Source organism: Dromiciops gliroides, chromosome 3 (genome assembly GCF_019393635.1).
Source record: "Dromiciops gliroides isolate mDroGli1 chromosome 3, mDroGli1.pri, whole genome shotgun sequence".
In the NCBI taxonomy this organism is placed as follows: domain Eukaryota; kingdom Metazoa; phylum Chordata; class Mammalia; order Microbiotheria; family Microbiotheriidae; genus Dromiciops; species Dromiciops gliroides.
The window spans coordinates 52,271,449-52,295,059 of record NC_057863.1 but is presented as its reverse complement, the minus strand read 5'-3'; the positions used below and the strand labels follow the sequence as shown (position 1 = coordinate 52,295,059).

Sequence of the window (23,611 nt, the reverse complement as noted above, 5' to 3'; positions counted from 1 at the left end):
TTTAACTATGGGGAGAGTGGAATGAAATTCTTGACCTTTGTGCTGATATATTAAATGCTCTTTCCTTGCAATGAAGAAAACTGAACGGCAAGGAAGGAAAATTTCAAAAGAGTTGCAGAGACAACATTAAGTTGAACCTGGAAAAGTCTTACTATTTAATTCAGTATATAACAGAGTCATTATCTTAGGATTACTTTCCTGGTCCACCAAGCTTTTAGATTATTTTCCTGCCAATATTACCTGGCATTTGATTTTTACAGATAGCACCTCCTTTGGGTAGCTCCCCTAAAGCAGACCCCTGGACTAACAGATTTGTTCCCCAGATGGTGGGTATGACATTATCTAGCATATATTCCTGGTCCAGACTATTAAAAGTGTAACAGACTCCCGAAAGTATACTTACAACCCCTCCAGTATGCTTCTCATTAATAATCATCCAATCCAATTTACCCTTAGCAAAGGCCTTTACTTAAAATGACGTTGTAAAACCAAAAAAATATTATTTTCATAAACCTTGGACACATTCTTCCCCAAATACATGCAAGGTCTGTAGGAAGAGTGGGTAAAATCTCTTAGAGTAGAAGGACAATAAGATACTCATGTAGGGGACACATGGCTTCAGCCATATTTATTTGTGGACACAGTTGAAGGTAGACATTGGAGAGATCCTCACGCCATTTAAGAAGCATAGGGTGAGAAGACCTCACCATGTTGCTGGCCAGGCAGCTTCTCCCCCTCCTACTCTCCATTTTTTTTTTTTTTTGGCAAGGAAATGAGCATTAAGTGCCTTGCCCAGGGTCACTTGTCAAGTGTCTGAGTCCAGATTTGAACTCATGTCCTCTTGAATCCAGGGCAGATGCTTTATCCACTGCATCACCTAGTTGCCTTTTGAAGTATTGTCTCCCTCCATTAGACCGTGAGCTCCTTGAGGACATGAACTTTTCTTTTAACTTTCTTTGTCCCCCCAGTGCTTAGCACTGTGTCCCACATATAGTTACATGCTTAATAAAAATATGTTGATGCACTGATTGACTCTGCCCTTACTGCTGGGCCTTCATGTTCTCTCACTCCTAGTAGATCCTTTATACCAGAGGTCAAACTCACGGAGGTCAGCCTGAGAATAGCCTAAACTAGATTAAAATATAATTGAGAATTTTAAAAAAATAATTGAAAAGCCTCAAAAATAGATATTATATACTAAGACTAAGTCAATATGTGCCACATAGGGAACTTAATTGGTGCCCATTTCTACATAAATCTGACAGCATTGCCTTACACATCTTTGCCTTATGTGTACCGTCTCTATTTTGGCAAATTGCTCTAATGGGTTCCAGGACTCTCCTACAGAAATTGACTATCAAATGCTAGACACTGCTTTCTCTTGAGTCCATGCTGTACTTTCTTGTCTGCTTCCAGAGGTCTCAAACTTCAAAGCTCTTTCTGCTACCAAATGACTGCTTCTCTTTAGCAAAGTCTTTCTGGAGTGTTGGTCTCTCCTTGGCTGTGACAACCTTTCCACTGAACTCTAGAACTGTCAGATATGAGGTTTCCTGGAAACTAGTGATTCCATGATGATGTGTAGTTATATCTGGTATATATATAATGTGTAATGTCTCATGCATAATGTGGAGAGAAATCCCCTCCATCCTGAGTTTTACTTCTCAGGGGCTATGTTCTTCCTACACTGATGGCTTTTCCAACTCAAAAATGATTAATTCTGAAATTTTGACAACATTCATTGAAATCTGTGTGTGTGTGTCTGTGTGTGCATGTGCATGCGCACGTGTGTGTGTTTCCAAGGTGGCAATTAACCCTCTTTCCTCCTTTTAATATCTTGTAAATATATATCATGCACATATGGACTCTCTTGATTAGAATGTAAGCTTCTTGATGTCAGAAATTGTTTCAATTTGGGCTTTTTTATCTCCAGATACTAAATACATATTTTATTAATGAATTACCTAGTAAATAATTGTTGATTACTCTTTAAATACTGCTGTGGTTGTGTAATCCAACTGCTTCTTGTAAAAAGGATCTCCTTTATAGATTTCTTGGTAGTCATCCTATCACTGCTTGAAGACGACAAATAAGGGGAAGAAAACATAGATTCCAATGGTTTATACTTTTAGATAACATGCATTATTAAGACATTTTCCTTACCTTAACATCAATTCATATTTTGTTTCTGTTTACACAACAAAGGAGAATGACCATTATATTGGTAATGTGAGAAAAAAAAGATGCCTAATGGAAAACTGATACAAAAATAGTAAGAAAGCACCTAGCTACCAATCACCTAGTGTTTATGAACTATACTTCCAGGTCCTGAATGAAATGGAAAATGTGATTTTGAGCCACTCTTAGTAATGTTTAAATGCTTAAGGAAAACAGGAAGGATTCCATAAGATTAGAGAAGGGCAAATATTGGGTCCTTTTTCAAAAAGGAGAATAAAATGAGACAGAAACCATAGGCCAGTGAGCTTGCCTTTGATTCCTGGTAAAATTCTACAATTGACCATTAAAGTAATCATGGGAAATATTTGGAAGGGGAATTAGCAGTTTTAATGAACCAGCATGGCTTCAATAAAATGTCACACCAGACTAATGTGATTTTGGGGACAGATTACTAACCTAGTAAACTAATGGAGCAATGAGGATATAGTTTACCTATACTTTAGCAGAAAAACTTGGATAAAGCATATCATACTTGTAAAAATAGAGATATGGATCATACAGTAAGAAAATCAGATGGATGAAAAACTGGTTGGATAGACAGATTCAAAAATTAATTCTTAATAAATAAATGCTAGTGTACTACAGGTCTCTACTGGGATACTGCAGGAATCTGTGTTTTACTTTGTGCTGTTTAACACTGTTTTATCAATAATTTGGATAAAGGCATAGATGGTTTGCTCATTAGATTTGCAGACAACACAAAGCTGGCAGGGATAGCTAACAGAATGAATGGTAGATTTAGGATACAAATGGATCTTTACAAGTTCAAGAATTGGACAGAAACTAATTAGATGAACTTCAATTTCAAAGTTTAACATGGACAGTCATGTTTAGGCCCAAGTAGTATGTTATTCCAAAATTACTAGGACAGTATCTGTGGTGTAATCATAGATTTTTAAAGTCTAAGAGGGTGGATAAGAAGTTATGGTTAGATATCCATTGAATTGGCATTTTATTGACTTAGAAACTCAATATCATTTTAAAAGAGTTTTACAATAAGGGAAAAGGCAAAAAAAAAAAAGCAACCCAAAACTGTTTAGAGTTAGTTGTTCAGAAGTGTAATGGACTGTCTTGAGAACTGATGGGTTTCCTCTTCCTAAGGGGTCTTCAAGCAGAGTCAAGATATGACTAATGTGTAGGTATGTCAGGTTGAGGATTCTTTTTATGTATGAGTGTGACTAGATTGCCTCTGAAGTTCCTTCAGATTTGCAAATTCTGTGATTTTAAAATGTAGTTATTTGCAATTTCTATCTAGATTGTTATTTCATCTAGCACTCAACAAAATCATTCTAATCTCTTTTTCCAATTGGAGCTCTACAAATAACTTGAAGATAGTCATCATTCCCCTCCATCTCTATACCACCTTAACCCACTAACATTCCAGTTCCTTCAACTGATTCACATATAGAATGAACTTAAGTCACTTTAATTTAACTTTTGTTAGACTCCTTTGGGCACTTTCTAATTTATCGGTATTCTTCTTAAAATGCAGCACAATAGTTCAGTTGTGGTATGATAAGATCTGAGTATGGTAGGACTAACACCTCTTTTCCTAGAAAGATATACTTTTATTGCACCCTAAAATATCATTCTTTTTTTGTGGTAATATCAGTGTTTCCACTGAAACCCTCATCTCTTTTTATGAGAACAACTTTGCTCCTGTTTAGTCATTTCAGTTATGTCTAACTCTTTGTGACCACATTTGGGATTTTCTTGACAAAGACACTGGAGTAGTTTGGCATTTCCTTCTCCAGTTCAATTTTTACAGATGAGAAAACTGAGGCAAACAGGGTTACATAACTTGTCCAGGGTAATACAGGTTATAAGTGTCTGAGGTTAGATTTGAACTCACAAACATGAGAATTCCTGACTCCAGGCCTGGCATTCTATCCACTATGGCACCTAGCTGCCCAGAACAACTGCCTAGCTTTAAATACCCACCTTCTCCCACCCCCATTTAAAAAAAGGTCATTGGCTGCATATGTAAATAAAATTTTGGTAATTATCAAATGCAGATTCAGTTCTAGGAAGAAATATGACTCAAATTCTTATCAAATGATTATTCCATCAACACACCATATTTAATCATAAATTAAATAACAATACTAATTAGAAAATAATGATGAAGTAAATAAGAGGGAAAATAAGCAGTAGAATAATTTTCAGATTCCTTATACAAAGGAAGACATTTTCATGAACCCATATGCCACTAGACAAGAAGACAGATCTCTTTAGAAGACATGGTTGGTTAGGGAGGATCATAGCTTTATTGTTGTGTTCTTTTGATGGTAGCTAGGAAAACTTTCTGGATCAATTTTCTCCTATTTTTCATTCAACTGCCGGTATACCACACTGTCACCATTGGTTTTGCCTCTTACATCTCTTTGGGCTGTTTCTGAAGCTCCTTTGTTTCTTTCTGTCCACTCCACCTCTCCTGCTCCCATCTGATGAAACTGTCTTATTGGAGTTGGTTTCATACATTTATGTCTATTACTGTTTCTATAGCTTTGTGGAAGTACCAGAAGGTTCTAGTGAAGGATTAGCAAGTGGGGAAGTGTTGAAAAGTAATGGATTTGGAATTAGATAGACTGGCTTTAAATCTTGACTTTGTTCCTTACTGTCTGCTTCCCTTCTCTCTGAGGCTCTGTTGTGTCTTCTGTAAAATAAGATGGCTGGACCAGCTGAAGCTAAGTTTCCTTCCCTGAGTCTATGATTCTGTGACTGAATTATTACTGCTTTTAGAGTAATAATACCACTACATTTTCTCAGCTTTGTTTCTAGTATGATGTTTAAAATCTAATATGGGTCCTTACCTGCCCCCACCCCCAGTTTTGTGGGGGAAACTAGCTAAGATTTACTGATAAATTCAGCAAGAGTTTAGGCTTTTAAATATTTATTAAAGTGTATTAGGAGTTAGTGAAGAGAGAGAGGGTGAGAACAGATCTTTTATATAATGCAAAACCCTAGCTTAGAACTATTCAGTACAGCCAGAGAGAAAACTTTGCCTTTCTCCTAGCAGCCCATGTGAAGTTCTGCCACCATGCAGAATTTTTTTCTGTATATGAGACAAAGTTCTCAGCTGAGATTTTGGGGGTAGGGCAAGCCATGGGAGGCCTGAGAAGGGACAAAAAGGTTTGGAAGAGGGCAGCTAGGAGAAGCAGTGGATAAAGCACCAGCCCTGGATTCAGGTAAAGAGACCGAGTCAGCAAGTAAGCCTCACCTTCCTACTTCCTGTCTGCCTCCTCAAAAGGGGAGGTCCATCAAGCTGATTGGTTGAGGGTGGTCTCCTGTTGATATTGTAGTCCACAGCCTCTGAGAACAACACCCCACTCAGGGACAGTCAGGCATAGTCTCGATTTTATCAATCTTAAGTAGGTACTCAATCTCTCAATCTCTCAATCTCACCCAATTCAATCAATTCCAAATGAATCTTCAGGTAGGGGGCCCTGGCTTTCTGCCACATACCATTATTTTATCACATTAGTCTCAGAACTCTACCCCTGCTGTGTACAAGAGAGTTGCACATTGGAAGGCCTTTGATTCTTAGCCTTAGTGGTGTTAAGGTGATTGAGCTTCACTCACCTCATTCCCATCTCAGTTCCCTTTGACTGTATCACCAAGAAGTAATCAACCAATATTGGTTTGAAGAATGTTTCATTTAATTCCTACAACTTTCATTAAATGTTCATTTTTGTGTTGTTGTTTTTGTGAATCTCAGTGTCCAAAACAGTTATTACATAATGCCAAACCCTCTGATCATGAATCTCTTTAAACTAAATTAGGGTGGCCCTTAAATATCAGATACCCTTAAGTTACTGTGCTTGTTTGTATAAACTTGATGTTATCAGCATACCCTTTAAACCTTGAATGTGACCTCCTCAAGGCTGCATTAAGGCATTGGAAAAAAGACTTTACTGGAGGCATTACTTAATTACAGAGTAAAAAAAAACAAAATACATAGAAAAGTATTGATAATATAAATTAAATGCCTCTGCCGGCACATAAATTTTTGTTTGTAATTATTCCAGAAGAAATTTTCTTTAAAAGTTAAATTGTGACAGAGAGCAGTATAGTTGCAACATGATGAGTCAGTTTCAGTAAACTTGTTCAAGATTGATTGAATTGGAGGGTATATATTTATGAATTAAAAAAAAGAAAAGATTCATCATATATTTGCACATAGAGCATTGTGAATTCTAGCATCAGAGGCTCATTCCCTTCAGTCTTCAATTCTTTCTGATCAGTTGAGATAAAGTATATAAAGTGCTTTGCAAACATTAAAGGACTACAGAAATTACAGTTATTTATGTTTATTAATTATTATGTGTGCTGATTAAAATGATTATCCTGAATCAGAAGAAAATGGAAGTAATTGGTTTTGCCACAAGATTATACATATATGTGCGTGCGTGTGTGTGTATACATATGTGTATATATACATACACACATATATATGTCAATATATATATATTCATTGCACTCATTTTTCAATATCAATAAAACTATACCGATATAAATTGCCTGTGACTAATGAAAATGAACTCTATCTTTCTTTAAATGAAAATTATATTCATTCCATAGTATAGACCCCAATCACTATTTCACACTGAATGTCATAATAACTAACACTAAAGTGTGCCTGGAGATTTCTTTACAAAGCAATTAAATTGAATTATTTTATTTCATCATTATAATATCCTTGTTGTATAAGTACTATAATCCTCATTTTGTAGAAATAGAAAGGAAGAGTAAGAAGGGTTAATTGACTTAGCAAGGTCACACAGTGAGTGCCCAAAGTATCATTTAAATCCCTGTCATTCCTGCCACTTTCTGTCTTTCAAACTGTTTCTCTAGAAGGAAAAACAAAGATCACTTTAATAATCATTTAAGGACTTTTGCTAGTAAACAATGTGGGACTTCATAGTTTCTAATTTGAAAAATCTACTTCCTTCCCCCTTTTGCAAAATAGGACAGTTGGTTCTTTCCAATCTCTGTATGCCTATCCTGTTTGCCATAATTTTTCAGAGATCACTGAGAGTGATTTAGTATTCATACTCCTAAATTATGCCAGTATTTTCCAATGTAATCTCATCTAGACCATGTATCATATTCATTTGAGGAAGATAGGGCCTATCTTATCATGCCTTGACTTATCACACTGCTTTGCACATAGTAGGCTTCTGCCAGTTGCAGACAACCATGGATCAGGGCCTTGAAGTGCCACAGGCCACAGTGTGGCTGTGCAGTCCAATAAGGGAGCTGCAGCTCCTGAAGCAATGAGGACATCAGAAAACTGCTCTCTCTATTGCCCGTCAGTTTCTGCCTCTCATTCATTTTTCTTCCTCCAGAGCTTGGAGGCTCATCTCAGCTGTGCGCAAGCTGCTCCTGATTACTAACTCTATCAGGCGTGGCCCTTGGTGGTCCTTGGCCATCTCCTCCCAGCTGCCAGTGTCTATTCCCAGAGCCCTCAAGTCAAGCATATAGTAAGTGCTTAATAAATTCCTTGGTAATCCATTTTAGTAATTTTAGGTTTTTGTATAAATACATATACTTACTTTTATATATACATATAGTCATTATGGGGATTTTAATTTACCTATGTAATTTTTCACTTTATAAATGGCATGTTGATTGTATATAAATATATGTATTAGAATTTATATATAATATACTTTAGGGGGCCGCTAGGTGGTGAAGTAGATAAAGCACCGGCTCTGGATTCAGGAGGACCTGAGTTCAAATTCGACCTCAGACACTTGACACTTACTAGCTGTGTGACCCTGGGCAAGTCACTTAACCCTCATTGCCCCGGAAATAAATAAACATATATACACACACACACAATATATATGTGCATATGTGCATGTATGTGTATATGCATGTATATGTATACATGTATGTGTGTATATGTATACACACAGATATACACACACACACACACACATATATATATATATATATATATATATATATATATATACACATATACATATATATGCTTTGAAGGTTTTATTTTACCAGTGTAAGGTTTTTTTTAACATATTCTAAATGTACATATTACATAAAACATTTCATGTATTTTAATGTTACTAGAACAAGGTAAAAAAGAAATTATGATGAAGCTGATACTCCATTCCAGGTCTTTTAACTAATTCAAGTATTCTTTGATGGGATAAAGGCTTTCCTGAAAAGGTAAAAAATTGTGCCCATGTAAAACATTTTTTTTTTTACTCCCTGCTCTGTTGTATCCTTTATTCCTCATCAAAGATTAAAGTCTGCTCCAGGTAGGCTTATGGTAATAAAAATCTTGTATTAACCAAAACTTCTTAACATTTATAATATGATGATAATTGAATTTCTTAATAACATCTTATGATTCTCTCCAATATCCCAAAGGGTCTTCTTGAAGCTGCCAAGAAATAAAATCAAATTATACTAAGAATATTGTAGTGCCAGCTGTATGTTATTTTATTCTAATAGTGTAAAATAAGTAGGCCTTCCTAGGAGAGTAGAATAGGAGAGAGAGGAAGAGAGAGACTGAAAAAGCAAAAGGGGGAGAAAGAGGGTGAAACAGAAAGAGTACACAGAGATAGAGACAGAGACAGAGAGACAAAGAGAGAGACAGAGACAAAAGCAGAGACAGAGAGATAAAGAGACACAGATTGAGAGACACAGATAGAGACAGACACAGACAGACACAGACACTGACACAGAGAAACAAAGAGAAAGAGACAGAGAGAGATGGATGGTCCTTGGGGTTTTTCTATATAGTCAGTATTGTTTGTCCTTCCATTTCAGGAGCTGGAGCTGATACCCAAGGGATACAAAATTCCTAACCATGACAACCTTGGAGTCACAACAGCAGGTGGAAAGATGTAACCAGGGAGCTGGGCATGGAAACCCTGAGAAGCCAGGATACCTGGGACTTAATCCTATGCCTACGGGGTGTGTATTGCATTTGGAATTGGGACAGTGCTCAATTGAAACTGAGATAAACTATCAACCCAATTCCTTTCCCCTCCCCAGAGACTGAGTTGAGATAGAGGTAGGGGATTAAAACCTATATGTTTAGGGAATACGTTTGCATATTTGAAATTATACTTTTTAAAGTAAATATACCTTTGTAAAAAAAGAATCATGAAACTTTACTATTATTAACTGCTTTTCTTTGAACTGATGATGTCACCAGGCTGAGTAGGGCTAAACTACTAAGAATGGTTGATTTGAAATTAGAGGATCCCAATTCAAATACACAATCACTTACTACCCTTATGGCCTAAAACTATATTTAACATAGATACAGCTCAGCTCTCTCAACCATGAAATGAGGGTTATGGAATATGACAACGATGTTCTCCTACAAATATAAATTGATGGTTTTATAATTTGACAAAAAGAAAACATTGATGAAGGTTCTTTGAGCTATCATTTTAAATGCATGCAAACCTATATAATATTTTGAACCTTGAGTAGATATTTTTTATGGACCCATATAAGAGACATTCTCTACTTCAGGAGCTCACTTGGGATACAAATTTTGAATGATCTATTACTTATTGAAGATCCCTATTATTTTGTTTATAGGTTCCTTTTTTTCTTTGTTCTTTTCTTTATACTAAAATTGGAGATCAGGGTGTTTTGATGTATGTGAGTTGTGGATATTTTTTGGGGGGAGGGGCTTTTATCATTCAGATTATGCTATAAAATATTTATATTGCATAATAATGTTAATTATCATAATAATCATATGGTGTCCACTATGTGCTAAATACTTTATAAATATTATGCCATTTGATCATCACAGCAACCTTGTTAGTTAGGTGCTATAATTATCCCCATTTTTCAGATGAAGAAACTGAGGCAAACAGAAATTACATTATTTGTCCTAGGTAACAATGTAATTAGTGTCTAATGCCATACTTGATCTCCTGACTCTGGGCCGAGGGTTCAATCAACTTCACACATATATATGTACTCGAACCTAGTATGAGACACATCTGATGCATTTGAAAGAAAGTGTTTGAAACTTTAATTCATACCTAGAGCAGAAAACTCTTGGAACTTAGATGTGTAGACTTCATTTAAACACCTGAAAGGAAATAGGAGAATGAGAAAACCAAACTATAATATATGCAATGTAAAGGAGTCAAGGCCATTGCCATCCTATCTTCTCACCTTCATTTAAATTTTTATTTAAATTCATATGTCCACCAGAATCAAAAGACATTGGCTTTGGTCATGTTTGTAGGCTAGCAAAAAAACCTCAGTGTTTCCCTTCACTGAGCACCAACTACAAGGCTCACTGATACTTTTAAATCTAAAAATTCATAATTTTAAATTTTATAAATAAATGTATCAGCCAAGTTAAATATTTTAGATTCTGATTATTTTTAAAAAACAGGGGGCAGCTAGGTGGCACAGTGGATAAAGCACCGCCCCTGGATTCAAGAGTACCTGAGTTCAAATATAGCCTTAGACTCCTGACACTAGCTGTGTGACCTTGGGCAAGTCACTTAACCCCCATTGCCCTGCAAAAAAAAAAATTAAAAAACCCAGCATATATCATCATATTGAGTAAGAATATAGAAGTGAATTAACATTTAAAAGTCTCATTAAAATTCTCTCTCTCTCCCTCCCTCTCTCTCTCTCTCTCTCTCTCTCTCTCTCTCTCTTTGTGGTTAAGTTTATTTCTCATGGTATTTGTAATTCATATTCTTACAATGTCTCCATAGTCTAAGCATAAAGGAATAAATGAAAACTGAGGAAAATAAATGCACAAGAAAAATAAGTTTCATACAATTTAAAAATAAAGTTTATAAAAGTCAAACAAAATCACTTTGATCACCACTAACCTGATAAAAAGAAAGAGAAAACAGAAGAGATTCAATAGGGTTAAACTGTTTACATTTCTACCAGGGAAGATGATACTTGTAACTCTTAAGAACTTTATCACCATTAGGGCGGTTAGCAGTAGTATATATATAGACAAAGTGTGTGTATAATCTAACCATGATGGGATGATATAAAAATTTAGGGGAGAGAGAGAGTATTGCACTGGTGGAATAGGGAATGAACAAATATTATCTCATTTTATCATCACATTAACCCTGAGATGTAATTGGTCTTGTCATCCCCATTTTATAGATGAGGAAACTGAGGCAGGCAGCCATTAAGTAACTTGTTCAGGGTCATACAGCAAACAAATATTTTAGGCAGGATTTGAGTTTAATGCAAGCACAACATTCTATCCACTGTACCACCTACCTAGCTGTCGAGAGTATAGCTCAACTGGTTCTCAGGTGATAATCTATTTCTGGGACCACACTTGAAGACTTTACAGTTTGGAAAGATCAGACAGATTTTGCATTCTACCAGCATAACCTTTGAGCACCTAGTATTGCCTAATACTGTAGTAGGGTTTTATTGGAAGATTATATGGATAGGATGGAGATAGAATTCCTTAGGAAGATTCAAATTATATCACTTTGAAAACATGAATATGTTAAGGCTCTATGATTTTGCTTTTAGAATTTCAATTATTGGAATTGGCTGAAACCTTCATTACAATCCTGCTTTGACTTAGCAAATCAATGCTAGGTTTCCAGAAAAATATGTAGATTAAATAATTTGCCAAAGGTCACATAGCCAATCGTGGTCAGAGACAGAATTTGAATCTATGTCTTCTTGACTCCCAATCCAAAAGTAGGCAGAACTACATGATGCTGCAAATTTATTAGATTCTTGTTCTATGCCAGGCATTTTTTTAAAATTTATTTATTTTATTTTTTTTGGTGAGGCAATTGGGGTCAAGTGACTTGCCCAGGGTCACATAGCTAGTAAGTGTCTGAGGCCAGATTTGAACTCGGGTACTCCTGAATCCAGGGCCGGTGCTTATCCACTGCGCCATCTAGCTGCACCTATGCCAGGCATTTTATAACACCTGGGGGAAATATCCTCTTTTACAGTTATAGAAATTGAGACAGACAGGGATTAAGTGACTCAGGCGGGGTCACACAGCTAGCGTCTGAGCTTAACTTTGAATTCATATCCCTCACTCCAAGTCCAGCACTTTTGCCACTGCACCATTCAGTGACCATTGAATATCAGTGATGGAGGAAAGTACATATGTATTTGCATCTTTCTGAAGAGGGAAAGGTTACAAAGGTTACATACTTGGCTGCAGTAGCAGCAGCTTAAATAGTATAAGCAAAAGGATTGTAACAGTAAGCAATTCATATTCTTCAAAAGTCTGAAGGTCAATCTAGAAACCCTACTACACAGTGGGAAACTCGAAGAGATGTAATCTCTAGACCTAAAATATTTAGAGATATTATGTGTTGTAGACATAATTCAAAACATCAGTCAATGAGCATTAGGTGTTTACTATGTGGCAGGTATCAGGAATATCCAGACAAGAGAAAGAATCCCCCTAACTTCAACAACCTTATTTTCCATTGGCAGAAAATATATAGGGAAATATATATTTAAAAAAAAAATGTAATACTGGGAATAGCTACATGATGCAGTGGATAAAGCACTGGACCTGGATTCAGGAGGACCTGCGTTCAAATCTGGATCAGACACTTGACACTTATTACCTGTGCGACCTTGGACAAGACACTTAACCCTCATTGACCTGCAAAAAAACCCCAAAAAACAAAAAAAAACCCTAAAAACAAAGCAAACACACGCAAAAAAAAATTAAAAAGAAAAAGAAGTAATGAATACAAGGCACTGGTGAGGAGGAGCAGTGAAAAGGAAACATGACCCATGAGATACTCAAAGTAGAGAAAGAAGCCCAATGTGGAATTCCTCATGGACCAATGAATGATGCCTTGCTTATGATGGCCATTGTAAGAAAAGTAATGAGCAGGAGAAGAGATAAAAGATGATATGAAGGTTGAATATATGGCCAATTGCAGCAAAGTTTATAAAAGCACATCGAACCTATTACTTTTCGTTGTAATATTTTTAGATGAGTGAAATATCATAACAGCTTTCCACAGAGAATTTGTGATATCTCACTCACTCCAACGTTTAATGTTTAAGCAGCCACCTAAAAGAATGAGTTAACACAATGTGTCTCATCTAACCTCTGCTAGAGGGAAGAAGTATGGATTAGTGCATGGAAGCCTTGCCTTGGAGTATGGAAGAATTTGGTTCACATCCTATCTCTGACATAGTAGCTTTGTGACCTTAGGAAAATTATTTAACTTCTCACTTCCAGTCTTCTCTCTTGTAACATAAGTTCCAGTTGAATACAATGGAGGAAGGTGTTTCCAAACCAAGAATTTATTACTTGAATAAATTCCCAAGTCCTGATCAAGAGCAAGAATAACTACCAAAGTTAAAACACAGTATTATTTTCGAGAAGACCTTGATTAAAGTAGAAGACACTCATATATTCTATGGTTCTATAAATATGGATACTAATATGAAGTTTATCAAAATAATATCACACATCATTAGGATATCACTTAAAAGGTGATAATTAGGAGAAGAATAAAGCAATTGGACTCGCTGCACAATAACTTTTAAACTGTATTTCATAATATATGATTCATATTTAATTAGAGGTCATGAGTTTATAACTGGGTTTATTAATCCATTAGCCTTTTATGTGTGGAGACTAGATTCACATTAGCAATCTAAAAAGCTAAAATACTCATCAGTCCTAAGGCCCTATTTGCAGAGTTTTAATCAGTCCTTAATATGCTTAACAACAATGTGACAGTAGTTAATTGTGCAAAAATTAAAATTAAAAGACATTTATAACCCTAGTTATCAAGTTTCAAACCACAAGAAATAAAAATTCTACATTATCTTTACAAACAAAAAGGCTTCAAATTGCAGGGCTTTAGATTCTAAAAAGAAATTGTGAATTAAACAAGAAATAATTCAGTCTGGCTTCCAAAAGTATGCTATAAGTCAGTTAATTAAAGCCACTGTTAAATTTTAGAGCGCACCATTACTGAACCTAAATGACAATAGGGAAGTTCCCTCTGTATGCATACATTCTCACAATCTTAAGACAATTGGTAGGAAATTCTTCTAATCCTATGCAAGGCATGGATCAGCAGCTTCCAAATAGATTTAAAGCTGTGAATTCTGATCTCAGCTCCAAGATCACCTACTGAGAGATTTGAGGTGAGGTACTTAACCTCACTGATTCTTCATCTGTAAAATGAGACCAGTAGAAAAGTCAGCTATGGGGATATGTAAATAAGGATGCAGCACTACTGGAGAAAGAACCTCAATCTTTGCTCAGTGAAAATCTGAAAAGAAGCCAATTGATAACATTCAATATGAAACTTCTTTGCAGAAGCAAGCAGATAATAGAATTATGGTGATTCACAGATCTCTTCAGAGGCCTGAATAACTCATTTATGCAACAGTAAAGCTGATAAATTAAATTAAATGGAGTCAAGTTCATTAAAAACAGAAGAGTGGAAAGAACGAGAGGAATTTGATATCAAAATAGCAATAAGTTACAAGCAAAAATATATCAATGATATATGACATAGATATATAGATAGATGCTAGATAAAAATCATGCAAGAAAGAAACTATTATCTCTACTTATTTATATGTTTAATTGTTTTATTATAATTTCACCCTTATAAAAAATTACCCAATCATGGGAAACAATTCATCTGTGATCCTGAATGCCTTTTCTCTTCTTGAAGCTTGTGGATGCATCCACTTGGGAGGACAATGCTTAATTATGTGATTTTCAGTAAATTTCGAGAAGGATAATAATGTTACACTGACAAACAAAACAAAACAAAAAGGATGACTTATTTACTTTACAATAAGATGTTGAATTACAAATAATACATTACATCTCAAAGCAGTTACAGAGATTTTCCCTCATATTTCTGGTTTATATTTTATATATTATTTATTTTAATATTATTTATTTACTTATATGTATATTTATTTCAAATATGTTTTGGGGGGCAGCTAGGTGGTGCAGTGGATAGAGCACTGGCCCTGGAGTTAGGAGTACCTGAGTTCAAATCTGGCCTCAGACACTTAACACTTACTAGCTATGTGACCCTGGGCAAGTCACTTAACCCCAATTGCTTCACTAAAAAAAACAAAGCAACAAAGCAAAACAAAACAAAAAATATGAGTCATGGTTTTTAGCTGAGATGGTGAGGCCAAGGAGGATTATAGGAAGTCTGATGAGGGGTCAAAATATCTGGAAAGAATAGAATAAAAAATTTCCTTGGCATATTCAGGGCCCAGGTGAAATTATGTTACATAAGTTTTTTAGTGGACCCAGTCAACATGATTTCATGACTTTTTTATGGATTTCTTTTTATCATAAGACCCAAGGCAGCTAATAGTAGGAATAAGCAAGAAATGGAAGGTAGCTTAATATTGATGATAAGATAAGGGGGCAAGTTAAGCCACTTATGTCATATTCCTTTGTTAATAACTGAGGAATCATCTTCCATTCCATAACAACATATTAAGTTCCTCCTATATGGTAGGGGAATATAGACAAAAAAGGAAAGATCATCTGTTCTCAAGTATTGTGCATACTACTAGGTAGATACAACATGAAACAAATAAATTTTAAAAGATAGACAAAATATTATAATGTAATTCCAAGTGAGACTATTAACAACTAGGGGAGGTGTCTGACCTATGTGCCAAGGAAATAAAATATGTTTTGCCTGTTATATAAACAATCTTCAAGTTTCAACTTACATAAGTCTGAAAATTATTTGTATTTCTCTACGTAGAGACTGCTCTACAGAGATGAACTCACAGTTACAAGTTTAAAAAAAAGGAAAACGAAGTATGAAAATTAAATTGTTTTCTTCTATCAGTGTCAGCTGGGCTGCTTTATGTAAGGCTGAGTAAGAAGTTGGTAAGGAAGCTGGGAATAATAATGCAATTTTGAGCCATAGGTCCAACCAGGATAGGTTCTAGACAGGTAGGATAATAAAGAAAATTGTAGGTAGGTCTATATTTTCGTTTCAAAAAGAAAATTTTAAAAGATTAAAATTAAGTAACCATTAATCTAGGGGCAAGCATCCTTAAATACCTCAAAAGCCCTTGAGACACAACTGTAGTATAAAAACATAAACCATTCAATGGATGTAATGTTGAACATGAGTTTAATGTGGGATAAAGCAGGTTACTAGCTGTGTGATCCAAGACAAGTTATTTAGTCTTGTTCAGACTCAGATTCCTCATCTCTAAAATGGTATAATAATGCACCTATCTCACAGGGATGTTAGGAAGATCAATAATAATACCTGTGTACTATATAAGTGAGTAGTAGTAATAGTAGTAGTAGTAGTAGTAGTAGTAGTAGTGGTGGTGGTGGTGGTGGTGGTGGTAATAGTAACGCTACTATTCCTCATTATTATTATGTTGGGGAAATCATAACCTGGACTCAGGTATCAACCTCACCAATTAGATGCTGGGAACATCTTCCCATTTTATAGATCCTGTAACACCACTTATGAAAGCTCAATTAGATAACAATGTTCACAAGGATACACAACTCTTTTCCCTTCATAATGGTACTTCCAGATTTGAACAGTATCTGGATGGCACACACCTGGTGAGAAAATCTGACCACCTAACTAAGCCCACAGGGCAACACCACACATATAACATATTTATGTCCTAAAAGTTACAATCAATACCTAATAAAACAAAAGTTCAGATGTTTCCATCAGTATTTGTTCCATCGGCTCAATGAACCTTTCATGAATTAGTTTTCCTTAAAATTGATGCAAGAAGATGAACTTTTTCTGAAAATAACTTCAACTTTTTATGAAGAATTTAGAATTTAAATTAAAATATATAATAAATAAGGAAGCATTATCCACAAATAAGCATCCATACCTGAGACTGGAGGTCCACTTTAGGAATTGAAAAATCTAAAGAACCTACAGATTTTGAGCAGTGAAATGTATTTTTTAAAGGGTTTGAATACTTGGCTTTGATTGACAACATATAGTTAGGATTTCCAGACAATGAAAAGGGGAAATTGTTAGAGAGTTGTGCCTTTAGGCTGGCAAGTGTAGATTATGAGCAGATAGCATTTTGTTGAAATAAAATATGAAATACATCTGATCATTCTGAGGTACTTTCAACTTTTTTGTTTTTTATGTTCTTTGCTGAAGTGGATATTGCAGCGAGGAAATTCATTTATTGAATCATACTAACAGGAAGGCTATTTCTGAGAATGAATGAGATGTCTGTATTTGGAAATGAAAAATAAAATGCAAATGTAGCAAAAATATACAATTTGGGTTGATTACAGTAGGAGGTCAGCTTGGCAGATGATATGCTTGGAATAGATCATGAAAATTGTATAAGTTAATTATGTTGCATGCTGAGACATTATGGGCAGTGCTTCCAATGCCTTGGACCAGGAAGTATACAATTACTGTGGATGTTGTCTCCCAACAATAGGATAAAATCTACTCTCTTGAGCTTTTAAGGGCTAGGTTGTTTTCTTTTTTGAAAGTTCTAAATTTACTTAGCATGGGGCCATTTTAAAATGCATAGGATAAAATACATAAAAATACAAACGAGAAACACCTTCCCCCCAAATTGTGGGGGGCTGAAAGCATAGGCAAGTCCTGAAATAGATATGTGTTAGGAGACTCAAGATACCACTGATTTTAAGGTTTTTTCGAGAGATACATTAATACAAGCTTTATATATATCCTGGAGTGATCAAGCTCTGTTTGTTTGCCTATTAAATATTTTTAGATATGGAACGCTTCACAAATTTCCATGTCACCTTGCACAGAGGCCTTGCTAACCTTCTCTGTCTCTTTGCAGTTTTAGTATATGTGCTGCCAAAGTAAGTGTTCAGGAAGGACAAGAACCTTTAAGAGGAGATCTTGCTTAAGTCTTTCCAGGGCTGCTCACCCACATTTGGTGTCTACCTATTGCCCCACTCTCATCTATGGCTCCAAGAAGATGCAACATCCAGAGTTATCACACCCCAGGAAAACTATTTCAGCAGTCAGGCTGAACCATATTGAGGGTAGCTGATAGGCCTTAAACCTATTGGTGAGTTAGGGGGATGCCTGCTCCAAGAATGTGATAACTTCTCCTAGGGGAATAGCCAAATGAGAACAATTTGTTCTAAGATCCATGAAGGCAGACAAAACAACTACCAAGGAGCACTCAGAGCTTGGTCAAGCATCGAAGACATCAAACTCGTCCACTGTGTCCCGGGCATCACCATTCTTCCTTACTTCTGTCTTGCCATTGGACTTCAAAGATTTTGGAACACAAAGTGATGTTGACCACTTGGTGGAACTTTGCCTCACTTAAATCCAACTCATATGCAACTCAAGATATCACTCAAAACTGAAGGCATTGGTCTTAACAAATGAAGGATGGACAACGATAACACGCATTTACAGATAAAAGTGTGTCCTGTATGTCTTGTATGCATCTAGAAAACTTGGAGTCAAGACCCACCCCTAGACCCCCATTAGCTATGTGATTCTGAACAAGACAGCTAGCTCCTCAATCCTTTAGACAATTCTCTAGAACTATAATTTGAAGAATGGTTCTCATTTCTATTGATGGAGGGGTTTCTCTTATTGAGAATTACCTTTACAGAAAGTATCACACACATACATCTACATATGCAGAAATTTGCATGCACATATATGTATATATGTGTATATATATATATATATATAGTTAAAATTTATGTATGTAAACACTTTCTCCTTAAATATAATAAAACAAAATTATAAAACAAAGGCCGATCAATTGAATTATAAAATAATTTTCTCCTTAACATTCATTGGTAACTATCCCTTTAAATGTTAAAAATACTTAGTATTCATTTGCTCCTTTTCCTATCCTCATTTTTATTTATTTTTTTTTTGCACAGGGGAATGAGGGTTAAGTGATTTGCCCAGGGTCACACAGCTAATAAGTGTCAAGTGTCTGAGGCTGGATTTGAACTCAGATCCCCCTGAATCCAGGGCCAATGCCTTAATCCACCTACCTGCCCCCAACCCTCATTTTTAAAAATAGAAAGAATGTCAGTAACTACTGTTTTATATCTAAAATGACTACTTTCCTACAATAAGAAAATCTTTAGAGGATAATCTATACATCTTTCAAGGGAATAAGATGGGAGAGAGAAAGCAGCAAGTTTTTGTGGAGTATACAATTAAAACAAACATATCTTTACAGTAATATGATTGCCTGAAAAGGACAGAAAAAAAGGAACATCTCACTGTACTCATTGCTTGTGGACTATAAAAAATATATTTTACTTATATAGATATTTATTGTTCCCTGAAACAGAAAAGAAATACTTATAGTTTTAAAATGTCAATACATAGGCATTGATATTCTTTGTCTTGAATAGAAATCAATCACCAACAAGCATTTATCAAACATCTAGTACATGTGGATACTGTGCAATGTGCCTGGGATAGAAACACAAAAGTGAAATGTTCTTGCCCTTGAGGGAAAGAACACAATCTCCTGACTCTACCAGAATCTTAACATAATTAAAATAGAGATTTGCACAAAGGGCAATGGAGACACAGATTTTAAATTGGACATACAATATTGTTAAATGACAATTGTTCGGGGCAGCTAGGTGGCGCGGGGCAGCTAGGTGGCACAGTGGATAGAGCACTAGCCCTGGAGTCAGGAGTACCTGAGTTCAAATCCGGCCTCAGACACTTAACACTTACTAGCTGTGTGACCCTGGGCAAGTCACTTAACCCCAATTGCCTCACTAAAAAAAAAAAAAAGACAATTGTTCAATACTTGTCCTTTAAGTAGCAAAATTATTAGTCAAATAAACACTGTGTACATTTTTGTTTGTTTGCTTGCTTCATTTTAGTGATAGTTGTACTTCCAGTTTTATAGTCTCTATATATTAACTAGTAAAGGAAATGGGCTGGTCATATCATATGGTTGTGAGATGAAGCCACAAAATAGCTGACGCAAGTCATTGCTATACATGTAATGCCCAGAAACATAGAGGAATGGAGCTATTACCTTGTTGGAGCCCTGCCCTCCCCACCACCCAAATTTATAGGAGGATATGGCTAAGCATCACTTATGGTGGATAAACACAGTGTTTCTTTAATCAGGTATCCTCTTAAGAGTACCCACAGTGATGTGATTACAGATCTATCAAAGTTTTGAAGTACTCTGAATGACAGTAAGCTCCTTAAGAGTAGGGATTACTACTACTACTACTACTGCTACTACTACTACTACCACCACCACCACCACCACCACTACTACTACTACCACTACTAACACCACCACCATAACCACCTTTATATCCTCAGTGCTTAGTGAAGTGCATGTCACATAGTAGGTGTTCAGTATATGTGTGCAGGTTTATCTTGAAGTGGCTGAGAGAGACACAGGAAAAATAAAAACAAAACCAAAAAGCTAAAGGCAGAGGATCACAAAATACTGCCAATGGGAAACACAACAGAAATGAAGATAAAATGTTAGGAAATTAAACTGTGTTCTGTTGAAATTTTTGTACAGACTGTTTTTCATGTATTTTTTCAGGAAAATTAATATTATGTAAATGGAGCTGTACCTATATGTTTCTAATTCTGTCAAAATCACACTAGGCTTCCATCTTGTGCAAGGTACTATGCTAGATGGGCTAATGTGCTATTATTTGGAAGCTCTATGATATCTGTGGGGGAAAATAGCTTAAAACAAATGACTCAAAATTTCAAAAGAAAATTATAGTGGCTTAGCATCTTTGATAGCCAATGATTTGCATGGAAATGATCATGGGAGTAGAGGGTGAACACATTATATAAATCACCAGAGGTGAAGAGGTCACTGTCTATATCCTCTCAATTATTTACTGAGTTCTTTTTTCAGTGACTAATGACATTCAGGCAGCCTTGGAATGCATATAACTAGGAGGCAAAGGGCAATTAACTGCCTAAGTGCTTCTCAAAAGCTCGGCATGTCAGGCACAATTTCAGATGGAATTGTGATTGCAGGGTTTTTGTGATAAAAGTCAAGAAAGAGCTACTGGGATCAGCCAAATCACCCCCAACCAAAAAATATGACATTAACACCAGGCTTTTATCTTTATAGATGCTAATTCATGGTAATTGGAGCTTCATGGGATGGTTTTTCTTTAACCTAAAATGTCATGCCAGGGATGATTTTCTGATAAAAGATGCAGAAATTTCTATTTATACTTGAATTAAGGTAAAATATGCCTGATTTCTCTAAACGTGAGATTAAGGTGAATAAATAATATTGATTAAATGCATAAGATTTGAAAAGCACTGTACTAGGCACAAGGGGATACAAAGACAAAATAAAATTAAACAAAGAAAAAAATCCTTACTCCAAAGATAGTTATCTTCTAATGAGAATACACACACATGTATGTGTATATGTTTGCATACATGCATGCATGCGTGTATGTATAGTCATTCAGTCATTTTTAGTTTTATCAGACATCTTATGATCCCATTTGGGACTTTCTTGGCAAAGATACTGGGTGCTTTGCCATTTTTTTTTCTCAGTGAATTTTACAAATGGGGAAACTGAGGCAAATAGGGTTACGTGACTTGCCCATGTTCACATAGCTATTAAATGTTTCAGGCCAGATTTGAATTAGGAAAGAAGAATCTTCTTGAATCTAGGACTTGTACATTGTGGAAATACAGCCTCATCTCTTTCTAACTTTCCTATTACAGTAAAGGGTACCACCATCTTCCCAGTAAGGATAGACTTACAACCTATATAGCCTCAGCTCCTAGTTCTATCTTACCCTTACTATATAAACAGTTGTCAAGTTAGGTTGATTCTAACTTTGTAGAATTTTTCATATATTCTCCTTTATGTATTCTGGCACTTCAAACAACCTGACATGGTACCACATCACTGCACACCCGGACTATTATAATAACCTGCTAGTTGGTGTCTTGACAATGCTGTCCACACTTTAACTCACCCTCCAATAAGTTATTAGACTGATCTTCCTAAAACATACATCTAACTTTGTTAACACTACCCTTTATTTAATACCCGTGGCTCCCTATTACCTCCAGAATAAAATATATACATATACAAACATATATATGTTTATATGTGTGTGTGTGTATAATTTTTAAATCCCTTCAAAGGCAGGTACCTGTTTATCTTTAGTCTTCTTATATCATACTGCTATAAACATACTCTTCCATCCTTACTGTTCCTACAGTTACTTTGACTACCAACACAAAGCACTTTTACTTGTCCTCAGTGTCCATAATTCTGTACCTCTTATTTCTATCTCCTAGCTCTCCTGGATTCCTTGATGTCTCAGCTAAAAGCCCAGCCTCTACAAGAATTTTTTTTCAACCACCTTCCTTTTCATGTCCTATAGCACAAAAGTAGTCCATCATAAGCATATACCACAACTTGTTTAACCATGTTGCAATTGATGGGTATCCTCTCAACTTCTAATTATTGCCAATTCAGAAAAAAATAAAAGAACTTTTACAAATATTTTTGTATGTATAGGTACTATTCCTTTTTCTGAGATCTCTTTGGGATAAAGAATTAGTAATGGAATTACTGAGACAAAGTATATGTAAAGTATTATAACCCTTTGGATATAATTGTAAGTTGCTTAGCAGAGTAGTTGGATGAGTTCACAATTCACTAATAATGCATTAGTGTCCACATTTTTCCACATCCCCTATAGCATTTGTTCTTTCCGTTTTATGGCATGTTAACCAATCTGATATTTTATGAGGTGGTACCTCAAAATTGTTTTAATTTGCCTTTCTTTAATAAATAGTGATTTAGAACATTTTAATATAAATACCATTGGCTATTTCTCCCAAAAACTGTCTTTTTATATCCTTTGACAACTTATCAATTAGGCAACCACTCATTTTTATAAATTTGGTTCATTTCCTTATATAGTTGAGAAATGAGTCTTTTTTTTTCTATTTTACCCAAAGAAGTAGGAGGGGAGGGAAATAAAATTAATGGAAAAGATGGTAAGAGAGACGAAAATTAAGGGAGGCAGTGGTCAGAAGAAAAACACAAAGACTTTTGAAAAGTAGCAGGGTGGGGGGAGAGAGAGAGAGAGAGAGAGAGAGAGAGAGAGAGAGAGAGAGAGAGAGAGAGAGAGAGAGAGAGAAAGGTGAAAAAAAAGGATGGAGGAAAATACAGTTGGTAATCATAACTGTGAATGTAAATGTTACAATCTCACTCATAAAACAGAAATGGATAGCAGAATGGATTTTAAACCAGAATCCAATTTCTGTTGCAAATTAATGCATCATAAACTTAGCTTTGGAGAGTACCTCAGAGCCTATATAGCTTCAACTTCTTATTTTCTAGATGAGGAAATCAAAGCAAA

General features: G+C 35.5%; 1 non-coding gene across 1 annotated transcript; it reads right to left on the bottom strand.

Moving 5' to 3' along the window:
* Nucleotides 1-17,978: 17,978 nt before the first annotated feature.
* On the bottom strand, nt 17,979-18,080 carry LOC122752289. The gene has a single exon (XR_006356061.1). It is a non-coding gene; the product is annotated as a U6 spliceosomal RNA (small nuclear RNA).
* Nucleotides 18,081-23,611: the final 5,531 nt, after the last annotated feature.